Below are 15,415 nucleotides of genomic sequence, written 5' to 3' on the forward strand. Positions count from 1 at the left end.
ACAGTATGTACCACAGTTAATTTATGCAGCTATGACTTAATACCGCATCTTCATGTTTGTTTACATCTCTCTGGCCTTCCAGTGGTGCCATGGATGGTCTCTGTTTGTGTACCTAAGTTTTGATAAATTGTAACTTTTTATAATAGATGTGTAAATTTTATGGTAATAAATGGTAAAACAGACTAGTAACTACATATATTTTATGCATTCATGACATATCAAGCTTTTTAAAAATGTTTCACTATTTCTAGGCTATGTGTTTTGTCTGAGAGTTTTCTCAAATTATCACAAATACCAAAAAATTTCCAATATATTTATTTAAAAATTCTGCATCTAACTGGACCCACACAGTTCAAACTCATGTTGTTCAAGGGGGAGCTGTATTGCAAGGTATATTATAATTAATTTTTTATGTTCCCAATTTTTTTAAGGGCTTTGGGTCAAATAAAATGCCTCTATCTGAAGAATAAAATATATAAGTAATATTAATATTAATTTGTTAAGTCTTGCTAAAGCCTTTCTTGGTGTTTCCCAGGAATTAAGTGAGTAAAGCTAAGTGGGTAACGGTTCTTTTGAAAGTTAGGTGCTTTCCAACTCTTTTGCTTTCAACAAAACTGAAAATTGAGGTGTCAGCTGATAGATTGTTAAAAATAATTTTGATAATAAATTGCTATGTGATTTTTGGCATTTGATTCAGAAGGGGCTCATATAATTGAGAAAGTCTACAATATCAAAACTCATTTCCCCCCCCCCCACACCAACAGTCAATTAATCATTGACAAAGGAGGTAAGAATATACAACGGCAAAAAGATAGTCTCTTCAGCAAGTGATGTTGGGAAAGCTGGACAGCTGCACATCAGTGAATTTAGAACACACCCTTACACCATACATAAAAATAAACTCAAAATGGCTTAACAACTTAAACATGAGACATGATACCATAAAACTCTTAAACGAGAACACGGGTGAAACATTCTGACATAAATCATACCAATGTTTTTTTAGGTCAGTCTCCCAACGCAATAGAAATAAAAGCAAAAAATTAAAAAATGAGACCTAGTCAAAAATCACAAGCTTTTGTATAGCAAGTGAAAGTTGCTCAGTCGTGTCTGAACTTTTGTGACCCCATGGAATATACAGCCTGTGGAATTCTCCAGGCCAGAATACTGGAGTGGGTAGCCTTTCCCTTCTCCAGGGGATCTTCCCTACCCAGGGATCAAACCAAGGTCTCCCACACTGCAGGCAGATTCTTTACCAGCTGAGCCACAGGGAAGCCCAAGAATATTGGAGCGGGTAGCCTATCCCTTCTCCAGCAGATCTTCCTGACCCAGGAATTGAACTGGGGTCTCCTGCATTGCAGGCAGATTCTTTACCAACTGAGCTATGAAGGAAGCTCCTTTGTATAGTAAAGGAAACCATAAAAAAAAAAAAAACTGAAAAGACAATCTATGAACTAGGAGAAAATATTTATAAATGATGCAACCAACAAAGACTTAATCTCCAAAATATACAAACAGCTCATACAACTCAATAACAAAAAGCAAACAACCCAACCAAAAAATGGGCAGAAGACCTAAGTGGCTATTTCTCTAAAAAAGACATATAAATGGACAGTAGGCACATGAAAAAATGCTCAACATTGCTAATCATTAGAGAAATGCAAATCAAAAGTACAAGATACCACCTTCACCAGGCACAGCAGCCACCATTAATGTCTCCGAATAATAAATGCTGGAGAGGATGTAGAGAAAAGGGATCCCTCCCACACTATTGGTGGGAATGTAACTTGGTGCAGCCACTATGGAGAACAGTACGGAAGTTATTCAGAAAACTAAAAATTGAGCTGCCCTATGATCCGGCAATCCCACTTCTGGACACATATCTGGAGAAAACTACAATTCAAAAAGATATGTGTACCCTTATGTTCATAGCAGCACTTACAATAGCCAAGACATGGAAACAACTTAAATGTCCATTGATGGATAAAGAAGACTTGGTACATATATACAATGGGATACTACTCAGCCACTGAAAAATAAAAGTGAAATAATGCCATTTGGGGGCATTCCTTCTCTTTTTTGTTGCCCCTGTCTTTTCGTCTCCACCAGCGCCAGGCGAACAGGCCCAGCAACACCACAATGAGGAGCAACAGGAGGATGCCTGTGACAGCACTCACCCGGTGCCGCCCTGACCCCAGTGCTGGGCTGATCTTGGAATGGGGATTCAGCTCCTCCATCAAGAGGGCAGCTGCAGGTGGAGGCAGGGGCTGAGCCGGGGGACGGCCCACTTGCTTTTCAAATTGCCTCACCCTGGGGCCTATACTCCACTCATCTTAGGAGACCCGGGTTCTGATCTTGGCCTGTTCCTCAATCCCTTCAGCCTCACCTGTGTGTGTCTCAATATTATCATTCCAAATGAAATTAGGTCAGAAAGAGAAAAACAAATACCGAATGATATCGCTTCTATGTGGAATCTAAAATATGACACAAATGAACCTATCTACAAAACAGAAATAGGCTCACAGATGTAGAACACAGAGTTGTGGCTGCCAAAGGAGCGGGTATGCAGGGAGGCAGGGAGGGGTGGACTGGGAGTTTGGAATTAGCAGATGTAAACTGTTACATATAGAAGGGGTAAACAGCAAGGTTCTACTGTACAGTACAGGAAACTACATTCAATATCCTGTGATAAACCATAATGGAAAAGAATATACATATATGTGTATAACTGAGTCAACTTTGCTGTATGGTAGAAATTAACACAACATTGTAAATCAACTACCGGTTCAGTCCAGTCACTCAGTCATGTCCGACTCTTTGCGACCCCATGAGCTGCAGCACATCAGGCCTCCCTGTCCATAACCAACTCCTGGAGTTTACTCAAAATCATGCCCATTGAGTTGGTGATGCCATCCAATCGTTTCATACTCTGTTGTACCCTTCTCTTCCTGCCTTCAATCTTTAAAACATCAGGGTCTTTTCAAATGAGTCAGCTCTTCGCATCAGGCGGCCAAAGTACTGGAGTTTCAGCTTCAATATCAGTCCTTCCAAAGAATATTCAGGACTGATTTCCAACTGATCCTGGTTGGATCTCCTTGCAGTCCAAGGGACTCTCAAGAGGCTTCTCCAACACCACAGTTCAAAAGCATCAATTCTTCAGCGCTCAGCTTTCTTTATAGTCCAACTCTCACATCCATACATAACTACTGGAAAAAACGCAGCCTTGACCAGACGGACCTTTGTTGGCAAAGTAATGTCTCTGCTTGTTAACATGCTGTCTAGATTGGTTACAACTTTTCTTCCAAGGAGTAAGCGTCTTTTAATTTCATGGCTGCAATCACCATCTGCAGTGATTTTGGAGCCCAGAAAAATAAAGTCTGTCACTGTTTCCACTGTTTCCCCATCTATTTGCCATGAAGTGATGGGACCAGATGCCATGATCTTAGTTTTCTGAATACTAAGTTTTAAGCCAGCTTCTTCACTCTCCTCTTTCCCTTTCATCAAGAGGCTCTTTAGTTCTTCACTTTCTGCCATAAGGGTGGTATCATCTGCATATCTGAGGTTACTGATATTTCTCCTGGCAATCTTGATTCCAGCTTGTGCTTCATATCCAGCCCAGCATTTCTCATGATGTACTCTGCATATGCGTTAAATAAGCAGGGTGACAATATACAGCCTTGACGTACTCCTTTTCCTATTTGGAACCAGTCTGGTGTTCCATATCCAGTTCTAACTGTTGCTTCCTGATCTGCATACAGATTTCTCAAGAGGCAGGTCAGGTAGTCCGGTATTCCCATCTCTTGAAGATTTTTCCAGAGTTTGTGATCCACATAAAGGCTTTGACCTAGTCAATAAAGCAGAAATAGATGTTTTTCTGGAAGTCTCTCGCTTTTTCGATGATCCAATGGATGTTGGCAACTTGATCTCTGGTTCCTCTGCCTTTTCTAAAACCAGCTTGAACAACTCAAAGTTCATGGTTCACATAGTGTTGAAGCCTATTTTGGAGAATTTTGAGCATTACATTACTAGCGTGTGCTGCTGCTGCTGCTGCTGCTAAGTCGCTTCAGTCGTATCCGACTCTGTGTGACCCCGTGAGATGAGTGCAATTATGTGGTAGTATGAACATTCTTTGGCATTGCCTTCCTTTGGGATTGGAATGAAAACTGACCTTTTCCAGTCCCGTGGCCATTGCTGAGTTTTCCAAATTTGCTGGCATATTGAGTGCCGCACTTTCACAGCATCATCTTTTAGGATTTGAAATAGCTCAACTGGAATCCTATCACCTCTACTAGCTTTGTTTGTAGTGATGCTTCCTAAGGCTCACTTGACTTCACATTCCAGGATGTTTGGCTCTAGGTAGTCACCATTGTGATTATCTGGGTCATGAAGATCTTTTCTGTACAGTTCTTCTGTGTATTCTTGCTACTTCTGTTAGGTCCATACCATTTCTGTCCTTTATTGAGCCCATCTTTGCATGAAATGTTCCCTTGGTATCTCTAATTTTCTTGAGAGATATCTAGTGTTTCCCATTCTGTTGTTTTCCTCTATTTCTTTGCACTGATCACTGAGGAAGGCTTTCATCTCTCTCCTTGCTATTCTTTGGAACTCTGCATCCAAATGGGTATATCTTTCCTTTCCTCCTTTGCTTTTCGCTTCTCTTATTTTCACAGCTATTTGTAAGGCCTCCTCAGACAACCTTTTTGCATTTCTTTTTCTTGGGGATGGTCTTGCTCCCTGTCTTCTGTACAATGTCATGAACCTCTGTCCATAGTTCATCAGGCACTCTGTCTATCAGATCTAGTCCCTTAAATCTATTTTTCACTTCCACTGTATAATCATTAGGGATTTGATTTATTTTATACCTGAATGGTCTAGTGGTTTTCCCTACTTTCTTCAATTTAAGTCTGAATTTGGCAATAAGGAGTTCATGATCTGAGCCACAGTCAGCCCCCAGTCTTGCTTTTGCTAACTGTATAGAGCTTCTCCATCTTTGGCTGCAAAGAATATAATCAATCTGATTTTGGTGTTGACCATCTGGTGATGTCCATGTGTAGAGTCTTCTCTTGTGTTGTTGGACGAGGGTGTTTGCTATGACCAGCATGTTCTCTTGGCAAAACTCTATTAGCCAATAAAATAAATTTTTTAAAAACTCCTATTCTCATTTAGTTATTTTTGTGAACAATGTAATATTTAACCAAAAATACACAGACAAAAACATAGGGCCATCCATCTCATTAACAAAGACATTTTTACTAAAAATTTTTTCATGTTTAATAATTATTTATCATAATTTATAACACATTTATATTGTTCGGACCAATTATGTACTACTAATAATTATGATGCTAATTCAGCCCAGAAGAAATTTAATATCTATTATCTGATCATCTTAGGAAATATTTTTTAAATTTCAATTCATATTTTTTTCTTGTTGCAGAAAATAATAATAATCAATAGACTATTAAGAATAAAAATATTATATCAGGATAAAATTCCATAGAGAGAAGTACAATGTATTTTTAAAGTTTAAGGAAAAGACGTAACATAAAATTCCAACTTTAAAGAACTTTTTTTTTAAATTAATAATAGTGGGCATCAAACTGCCATGGTATTTAAGTCCTACTGATACACTTTTAAGGTTTTATACCAGTTTTAAATGTCAATATATGCAATGAGCCATAAATTACATCCTTTGAAATTACTTAAACTTATAATACAAATTCAAAACATGATTGTGGGAAATACAGAAGCTTAAACATTTGAAGACTGCTGGCTGAAGACAACATCAGGAAATACTTGCCAAGAGTAGTTGTATTCTCTCCCTGGTGGTTCAGTCGGTCAAGAATCTGCCTGCAATGTGGGAGACCTGAATTCAACCCCTGTGTTGGGAAGATCCCCTGGAGGAGGGCATGCCAACCCACTCCAGTACTCTTGCCTGGAGAATCCCCATGGATAGAGGAGCCTGATGGGCTGTAGTCTATGGGGTCGAAAAGAGTCAGACATGACTGAGCAACTAAGATTAGCACAGCACAGTAGTTGTATAAATGAATCTTTGCTAAATTTAACTAGCAGCAAATTTAAGATCAAGAGGAGATTGTTACCATAATCCATTCACTTCTTATGTTTATTGATCGACTGGCCTATCTGTGCTGGGAACTGTACTATGATCTGGAGATGAAATAGTATCCACGGTCCTGCCCTTGTGGAGTTGACAGGCCTGGAGAAAAGCAATGAGGGCTAAACCAAGGTAGTAGCATCAAGGGTGGAGGTAAGGGAACAGATGTCAGTATTACTGACACTTGCTGACTTATCTCTATGTCTGTGTCTTTATTGCATATCCTCCTTTTTAAAAAAATAAGACCAACTTGCTGAAAGTCTAAGTCCAAATATTGAAGGCGTAGATGGAAGGCCTCCTTGAAACTGAGTGCTTTTATGACCCAATCCCCACCAAAATTTTAAATAACAAAAATAATTCCTGCTCATTTTAAGAACTCAACTCAAACGTAAAAGTGAACAGGTAGATAGCATATTAAAAAGCAGACACATTACTCTGCCAACAAAGGTCCATCTAGTCAAGGCTATGGTTTCTCCAGTAGTCATGTATGAGTTGGACTGTAAAGAAAGCTGAGCACCGAAGAATTGATGCTTTTGAACTGTGGTGTTGGAGAAGACTCTTGAGAGTCCCTTGGACTGCAAGGAGATCCAACCAGCCCATCCTAAAGATCAGTCCTGGGTGTTCATTGGAAGGACTGATGTTGAAGCTGAAACTCCAATACTCTGGCCACCTGATGTGAAGAGCTTACTCATTTGAAATGACCCTGATGCTGGGAAAGACAGGACAGGAGGAGAAGGGGACAACAGCGGATGAGATGGTTGGATGGCATCACCGACTCAATGGACATGAGTTTGGGTAGGCTCAAGGAGTTGGTAATGGACAGGGAGGCCTGGCGTGCTGCAGTTCATGGGGTTGCAAAGAGTCAGACATGACTGAGCAACTGAACTGAACTGAACTGAACTGAGCCTCTTTGTCCTGTTCAATCTCATTTCTGTAAAAAGACAGCTGTTACAAAATGGGATGATTTCTATGACGCCAGACTCCAAGTGGAGGAGGATGTAGACTGGATCAAAGATGAGTGAGCCAGACTCCTGTGTTACGCTGTCCTGGTGGGGGTGGATTCAGAAGCAGAGGAAATTGTAGGAGCTACTGCAGTAACCCAGGCAAGAAATAACTAAGAGTGCCTCTGATCACAAGTTATACACACATGGACACACTCAAGATTGTAAAAGATGAAATTGTGACATGGTTTATGTTTCCAGCTGGCTCTGACTCCAGGGCCCCAGGGTATCTGTCTGTGTGTAGCCCCTGCAGGCCAAAGCCTAGTCCCCATCCATATCAGTCCTTTCAGGGACTTGGATGTTTGAAAATTCTGCTTAGTCTCAAAACTGGTCTCACCACTGCTTCCACTGATCAACATGTCCTGCTCCAGGAGTTGACCTGCTGCAGACAGTACCCAGGGGGCAGGGTCTCAGCCTACACAGCTTCCCTGAACCGCTGTTTGAGAAACTTTGGAGTTCTGATCCTGTATTTGTGCCTCCTTAACTTAAGGCAGGCCCGGACATCCCCAGCAGCAAAAAAGCAAGCAGATTTGCCAGAGGAGTACCAGCCAGCCAGTTCAGTTCATTCTGCTTTCATTTTTCCCACCTATGAGGTGTTTGGCAGCTCATGTAAGTGTTGATAACCCTATGAGACTGAGACAAATGCCCTGCTCAAGGAATATACTAGCTCTTTCATTTACTTGTACACTTCACCTTTTAACTCAGGAAAGCTCTGGCAGGACACAGCACTGCTTTTCTCCACATTTTCCGTATTGCAGGAGTGGAGAAAGCATTTGATGAAAGACTAAGCGAATGAATGAATGAACAAATAACTACATGGTTTCTGTAAATTTCAGTTTTTTAAGTCTGTCACTTTAAAAATATGCTTCCATCCCCTGTCTTGATTCAGGTCCTCATAATCTCTTACCTGAACCCTGCACCCAGCCCAGAAAGAGTCTCAGCATTATCCCTATACCTGTTCTTGGCATCGTCCATCACTCCATTTCAGCTTTACCATCACAGTCTGCCTTGGAAATCATCTGACTCATTTTATTATGCTATAAATTCAACCATTCATTCATTCAACAAACATGTATTGAGGGACCTCCCTGGTGGTCCAGTGGCTAAAACTTCATGCTCCTGATGCAGGGGGCCCAGATTCAATCCCTGGTCGAGGAACTAGAGCCCACATACCACAACTAAAAGTTTGCAAGCCACAACTAAAGACCCAGTGTGGCCAAATAAATAAATAAATAAATAATTTTTTAATATGTATTGAGCATCCACTATGTTCCAGGTATTGCTCTGGCTCCTTGGGACACATCAATAAATTTAAAAAGACAAAACAAATATCAGTGTTCTGCAAGGGCTCATATTTGAATAAATATGTTACATCATATGTTATACTATAAAAAGTTAGATTAAAAAGAAAAAAAAGCAAGGAAACCAGCATAAGAGCGCAGGGTGAAAGATGCTGCCAGGAGCTGTCCCACTGAGAAAGGGAGCTAAGTGGGCTGAGCAAAATCTTAAGAAAGTGGGGAAAGAAGACAAGGAGGATAGCTAAGAGAAGGATGTTCTAAGTAGAGAGAACTGAGGCAGGGTGTGTCTGACATGACTAAGGAACAAGAAGAAGACCCTTTGCTGGAGCAAAGTGAATGATGACGAGAACAGTAGGAGCCAGAGGTGCAGTCGTCTAGATCAGATCACACAGGACTTTGTCAGAAGGTCTTGAGCAGAGGGACTTGCTCTGACATGTTTGAAAAGAATTCCTCTGGCTTCTGAATGGAGAACAGACTCCTGGAGGTGGGGGTGGATTCAGAAGCAGAGGAAATTGTAGGAGCTACTGCAGCACCCCGGCAAGAAATAACTAAGAGTGCCTCTGACCAGGACGGTAGCGGTGCAGGTGGCGAGCAGTGTATGGATTCGATTCTGGATATATTTTGAAGACAGAGCCGGAGGGATTTCCTGACAGGCTGGAGGTAGGAGGTGAGAGAAAAAGTAAAGAATGACTCTCAGGCTTTATTTAGTCTGAGCAATGGAAGAAGAGCACCCTCATCAACTGAAGCAGGGGAAACTGTGCGTACAGCAGTACTGCTAAGTCACTTCAGTCATGTCCGACTCTGTGCGACCCCATAGACGGTACAGGGGGTAAGATTAGATGTTTGCATGTGGACACATTGACCTTGGGTTGTCTTTTAAACTTTTAAATGGAGATATCAAGTAGACAACTGGATAAATGACTAGGGAGAGAGATCTGGGCTGGCTCTCTCATGGCTTCCCATGCTTTAAATATGGAGTTCACTGACATCTCCAAAATCAGCTGACTTGTCCCTTAAACTGCAATTTCTTAAATTCCATTGCCTACTTGATTTATTCATCTAGCTTTCTAACAGGCATCTCAGATTTAACATGTCCAAAAATAAGTTCCTAATTCTCTCACTCCCTCTATAAAACACAAACAGAACAAACAATAAAAATTTTTAAATATGGCAGTTCCATTCTTTCTAAAACTTTAAGCCATCACCGACTCTTCCTTTCAAACTTCACATTCAAACCATCAACAAATGCTGCTGGATCCATACCCAGGCTATCTGTACCACCTTTACCAATGCACCCTGGTTCAAAGCACCGTATCATCTCTTGCCTGAATTATTAACAACCTCCAAACTCTGACAGTCTGACAATCAAATTGATTCTTTTAAAAGGTAAATCAGAGCATCTCATTCCCCTCCTCAAAACCCTCAAATGGCTCCACTATCACAGTATGCGGTACAATCCGCCACTCTGCTTGCACCCCCTTCATTTCCCACTTACTCCACTTCCATCACACAGGCTTCCTCCCACAGGCCAAGCACATGCCCCTGCCTCAGAGCCTTTCACTGGGGTTTCTTCTGCCATGAAAGCCCCCTCCCCAGATTTGCAAAATGGCTGCTCTTTCACCTCCTTCATATCTCTGCTCAAACGTTACATCAGAAAAAATCTTCCCCAACTACTCTGCACAAAAGAAGTACACCTAATCTCCCTCACCTGGCTTCATTTCTGTCTGTTGCACTTATGATTATCAGACAATATAATACATAATACCTAATATTTAACATATATGTTTATTGTATGTCTCCCTAACTAGAATGTGAGCTTCACAGTAGCGCAGACTTTTTTTGTTTTGTTTTGTTCACGTCTCTATCCTCAGTGCTTGGACCAGTGCCTGGCAGGTAGTAGACATTCACTAAATATTTGCGAGAGGAAGGAAAGAGGGAAGAAAGAAAGGAAGGCTGGCTTCTTTGGAGCTTAAGGGTTCATCATGACACCAGAAATTGGCTGGAGAAAAAAGACCTCAGCACAAACTCTTGAACACACGTTCACGGCATAACCACCGCCCCCCTACCCTGCCCCACCACACAGAGACCCTCAATAACCTAAAACCCATGAAAATATGCAACAAAGGGAGATGCGACATACGCTTGTGGGGTAGAAAAGTATACAGCCATTAAAAACACTAATTGTGAAGACAGCACAATGTCTATAGTATGTTAAAAGTAGCAGACTGTGAAATAGAACAGTTCTCAATATATAATTACTGTGCTGCTATATTTACAGCAATGCAAATGTGTGCACACAGGAGAGCTGACGTTTAAAACAAAATAAATTACTGTGTAGTGTTAGGCCTATTAGTGGCATTGTGGGTAGTTTTGTAATTTTTTTTTTTCCTTTACAATTTAAAAAAAAAATCTTGTATTCTTTCTTCCTTAAAAGGAGCACGTTTTAACTCCCTGGGCACACTGGCTGAGGAAAATCCCAGCCCAGTGAAGTCAGCACCCAAGTTTCCCCAGAGACTCCCCTGTGTGGAGGAGGGGTCCTGGGCCGCGCCTGCAGCGAGGGCTGCCCCTGAGGCTGAAACCCAGTGGTAAGTGAGGCATAGAGCGTTTGCATGACTAATCCAGGAAAAAAAACCCACCAGAGACTTATTTCTATTTAAGCACAAAGAAATGCAGAAGTAGATCTACGTGAACCTAATTTGTCTTTAAAACGAAACCAACTGTGCCCCTGAGGCTTTTTTGGGGGTGGTGGAAGGGGCTTCTGTAAGGAAAGTCAAGTCCAGGTTGTAATGACCCTCACTGGAGAACCAAACACTTGCACTGGGGTCGATTCGTGGGCCTCGGGTCGCTCCTCAGGGTAACCTCCGTGTTAGTGCCGAGAGGTCTGAATCTAGAAACCCACTGAATGTTCAGCTTTTCATAACCAAATTAAGGTTATGTACATTGGTCATCATAACAGCTACCGAATTTCTTACTAGAAGAAGGCATTTCAGGGTTGTCATGGACTCCTTAAATCCTAGACAAACTTACTTGGCCCTGTACCCCTAGATTAAAAACTCCTGCTGCATCTGCTAAATACATTGTGTATGACGTGAACATTCTTTTTCATCTGTTGATAGGTTTCTGATTAATAAGTACAAATAAATAAGTACAGATTAATTTAAAAGAAATACTGAATTCAGAGACTTTGTTGTTGTTATGTATGTTCTCCAAAGAGACAGTAAACGCCCTTACAGGTCCAGGAGCACGTTAAAAGGGGTCTTCCATCCCAGGGGTCCCCTATCCCTGCAGCATGGCTGAACCCCCAATGTCCCTTCTAAGACAGTGGGTCCTGCACTGGCGGGTCCCGAGGCCCAGGCATTGGAAGGCGTCTGTGCTTTTCGGGGTTTTTTTTATTTTATTTTTTCACGGAAATGCTGCAACCGCTGGTTGGCTCACCTGTATTTTAAGTTTTACTCTCCAATTATCACTGGGTTTTCCGGACGTAGACTGTCAGCCAGTGTCTAAAAAAATAACCAGCACGGTCCTGAGCCCGTGGCGCAGCCCTCGAGGGCGCTCTGGGTGAGCGCCCTGGGGAGGAGCCCTGACGCGCCCGGGCGTAGGCGGCCGCCGGGGCCGCAGCCAACCGCGGAATATCCTGCCCGCGAGCTCCCCCGCCTGGGCGCGCCGGCAGGCCCGGCCGAGACCAGGGAGCGCGCGGCGTTCCCGCGCGGAGGGGCGCGCCGGGCGTGGCGGCGGTGTGGGCGCCTTTCGGCGCCGGCTCCCGACAGCCCTCGGCGCCGGGCTGAGCGGCGCCAGGCCCGAGACGGTGCGGTTCCCGAACACCCTCTTCCCCGGCGGCTCGCGGACTGAAGGGAGACCGTGAGCAGAGGGGCGCACGCGCCGGCCTGTTCCTCATCGCTGACGACTCCAGGACGACCCCTCTCCCGGCTCGCTTCTCATTCCCTGAGATGCCCCCAAACCTGATTTCCACTTTGGCGACCAAACTTGGCCGGTTCGAGAATCCCCGGCCTGACTCAGTCCGAGACTCATCTGACAATAGCATCTGGCACCCGTACTGTATGTGTGCGTCTGCTGAATAAATAAAATATTTTATTTTTCATGTTTGAACGGTGTCTGTTTCAACAACATTTCAACAGTGAGCCCCTTGTTAGGAGTGGGTACAGTCTGTGATGTGCTGAGAAGGATGGGGGGCGGCCGAGGAAGTGGGAAAAACGCAGGAAGCTGCTGACTGAAAAGTCAGCTCCTAGAACCTATCCGGGCGCAGCGCCTGGTGCGGCGGAATTCCGCACGGAGGGCGAGAACCACGTGACCTCATCACGGAACTGGAAAGAAAGATGCTAAAGGGAGAGCCCGAAGGGGACAGTTACTTCCTGACAGCCGGGTACAGGCCCAGCTCTTAGAGGCACTAGAGACGTGCGATTGGGGAAACCTGAGACTCCAGGAGACCTGGGCAGAAGGAGGCCTGTCAAAAGCGCCCCAAATCCTCCTGCAGAGACAGAGCGACACATGGCGCCCCGCCCCCCCCAACACCCCCCCCCCCCCCCCCCCCCCGCCCCCGACACACACACACCGGGGCTGCGGGCTCGGAGGGCAGATTCTAGGCCCGGCCCCAGGCTTCTCAGATCCTGTGGGACCAAGGCAGCCTGCAGGGGGCAAAATGTTCGTTTCTGCTGCTAGGCTGGGGCTGAAACCAGAGCCAAAAATAGAAGCTGAGATCAACTGAAAGGAATGAGACTGAACAAACGTGTGTATGTCGAAAACCCCGATGTGACACATAGTAAATTAATATTCCTAAACACGGGTGTAAAACGGGGTTACTCAGTGAGGAATGCTCGCATACATGAATGAACATTTGGAGGGAAAAAAAGAAGGTCTACATTATACATCAAAATAAACTCCATGTGGATTAAAATTCTAAATATTTTTAAGAACGTCATTGAAACGCTATATTAAATAGGATAAAACAGATTTATGGGTATATGTCAGCATTCCCAAAGCTTTGAAACAAGAAACTGCAAAGGAAGACTAACATTCAAAAACTGGACAGGATTTTTAAAAGAAAAATGTTTACACAAAACAACAAACAGAAAATCCCTCAAATGTATAAAATTTTGTTTAAATATAAATATTAAAAAAACAAAGATTCCACTAACTCAATTTACAAAGAAGTATGTAGTTCAAGAGGAGAAATAAAATTAGTACACAAGTATAGGAGGAAATTTTCATTGTTCCAGATAATCAAACATTTTAAACTTCAAACAACTTTGAAAAATATTGCATCACTGTATTGTACACCTGAAACTAACATAATATTGTAAATCAATTATACTTTTATTAAAAAAAAACTTTGACATAGCACCATACATCTACTAAAGTTGCAGAAATGCCATAAAATTGTAATGCATGATGTTAGCAAAGCAATAAAATAATGCTCACAATAATACTTTGAATATTTAAAAAATTGATTTATATACATCTTAAGACAATGATAAATTCATTAAGCTGAAGTAATATTGTCAAATATATGTTATTTTATCTTCACCCAATTAACAAAGTCCTTAACTTCAATGGAAAGTGACTGCAAAAAGATTGCTTCACCTCATCCTTTTCCCAGAGTTGCAGTTAGCCAGACATAAAATGCCACTTCTTCATTTTCAGCACACTCAGTCTGTTGCAAAATAAAGTATCTATAGATATGAATTAAAGTACTGTCACAGTTTAGGGAAAGGATCTTCAAAGTAAAAGCAAAAAAAGATCTTGAGTTAGTTTATTCACTTCTGTGGTTTTAAATGCCATCACTATGTTAATGATTCTCAAAACAGATCCCTAACCCCAACCTCTTCCCTGAACTTCAGACTCAAATATTTGTCTGTCCTCTGACCTCTTCAAATGGATATCAAACATAAATGCCCAAATCCGACTGCTTGTTTTCCATCTCTCCTTCTCCAGACACACACACGCACACACCACGCACAAGACTGTTTTTCTAACAGTCTTTATCTCAGTTAATAGCAAGTCAGTTCTTTGATTTGCTCAGGCCCCAGACTTGGAGTCATCCTTGAGTCCTTCTCTTTCAAGTCTGGATCAGATCATGCCAATTCTCTATTTAAAACTTACCCAAATCTCTCCATCTATCATCACCTGTAAAAGCTGAGGTGCTCACTGTCCCCTAAAGCCCTCCCCCACATCTCTGGCCTTTTCTCTTCCTCCTCTCCCTTCCCATGACTCCTTTTGGTTAGACTGGCCTCCTTGTTGTTCCTCAAACACACCAGGCACATGCCCACCTGACAGACCTATTTCCTCAGCTAGGAAGTCAGCCCCTCCATAGTCTCACATGATACATGCCCCACTTCCTTCAGATCTTTACTCAGAAGCAAAAACAACTTTCTCAGTGAGGCAAACAGAAAAAAAAAAAAAAAAGAAAAAAAACCTCCCTGCTTTGGATTTTTCTACTTTATCACTATCTTAAAGGTATGTAGGGAATTCCCTAGTTAGGACTCTGTGCTCTCACTGCCAACAGCCCCAGTTCAGTCCCTGGTCAGGGGGACTAAAATCCCATAAGCCTCATTGGGTGGCTAAAAATAAAGTATACATGTGTGCGTGTAATTCACTTGTGTATTTTGTTTGTGTATGTGTCTTTCACTTGTGTATTTTGTTTATTATCTATATTTCCTTAGAACATAAACCTCTGAAGGCAGAGATGATTGTTTTGTTCACTATGTATGCACAGTGCCTGCCACATAATGGACACTGGATAAATGTTCCCTGCATAAATGAGAGAGGGAAGGGAAAGCAGGCAATACTGTACTATGTGGTAAAGATCAGAGATGGGAGGGAACATTCTCATTAACAGAACACTAAAAACCAAAAAAAAAAAAAACCCAGAAAACTAGCTTAGGGGGATTATTAAGAATACAGATGTAATAGTGCAAAAGGTTCTGTGTATGTGTGTGCTTAGTCACTCAGTCGTGTCCGACTCTTTGCAGTCACATGGAATGTAG

The 15,415-nt window shown here is 42.4% G+C and overlaps 1 long non-coding RNA gene across 1 annotated transcript in view; it reads right to left on the reverse strand.

Moving 5' to 3' along the window:
- LOC138420851 (uncharacterized) overlaps positions 1–14,173 on the reverse strand; it is a 70,007-nt gene extending 55,834 nt beyond the window's left edge. The window contains exon 1 of the long non-coding RNA XR_011249339.1: positions 14,013–14,173. This is a non-coding gene — a long non-coding RNA (uncharacterized lncRNA). The remainder of the gene's footprint in view (positions 1–14,012) is intronic.
- Positions 14,174–15,415: the final 1,242 nt, after the last annotated feature.

Source organism: Ovis canadensis, chromosome 15 (assembly GCF_042477335.2).
Source record: "Ovis canadensis isolate MfBH-ARS-UI-01 breed Bighorn chromosome 15, ARS-UI_OviCan_v2, whole genome shotgun sequence".
Lineage (NCBI taxonomy): Eukaryota > Metazoa > Chordata > Mammalia > Artiodactyla > Bovidae > Ovis > Ovis canadensis.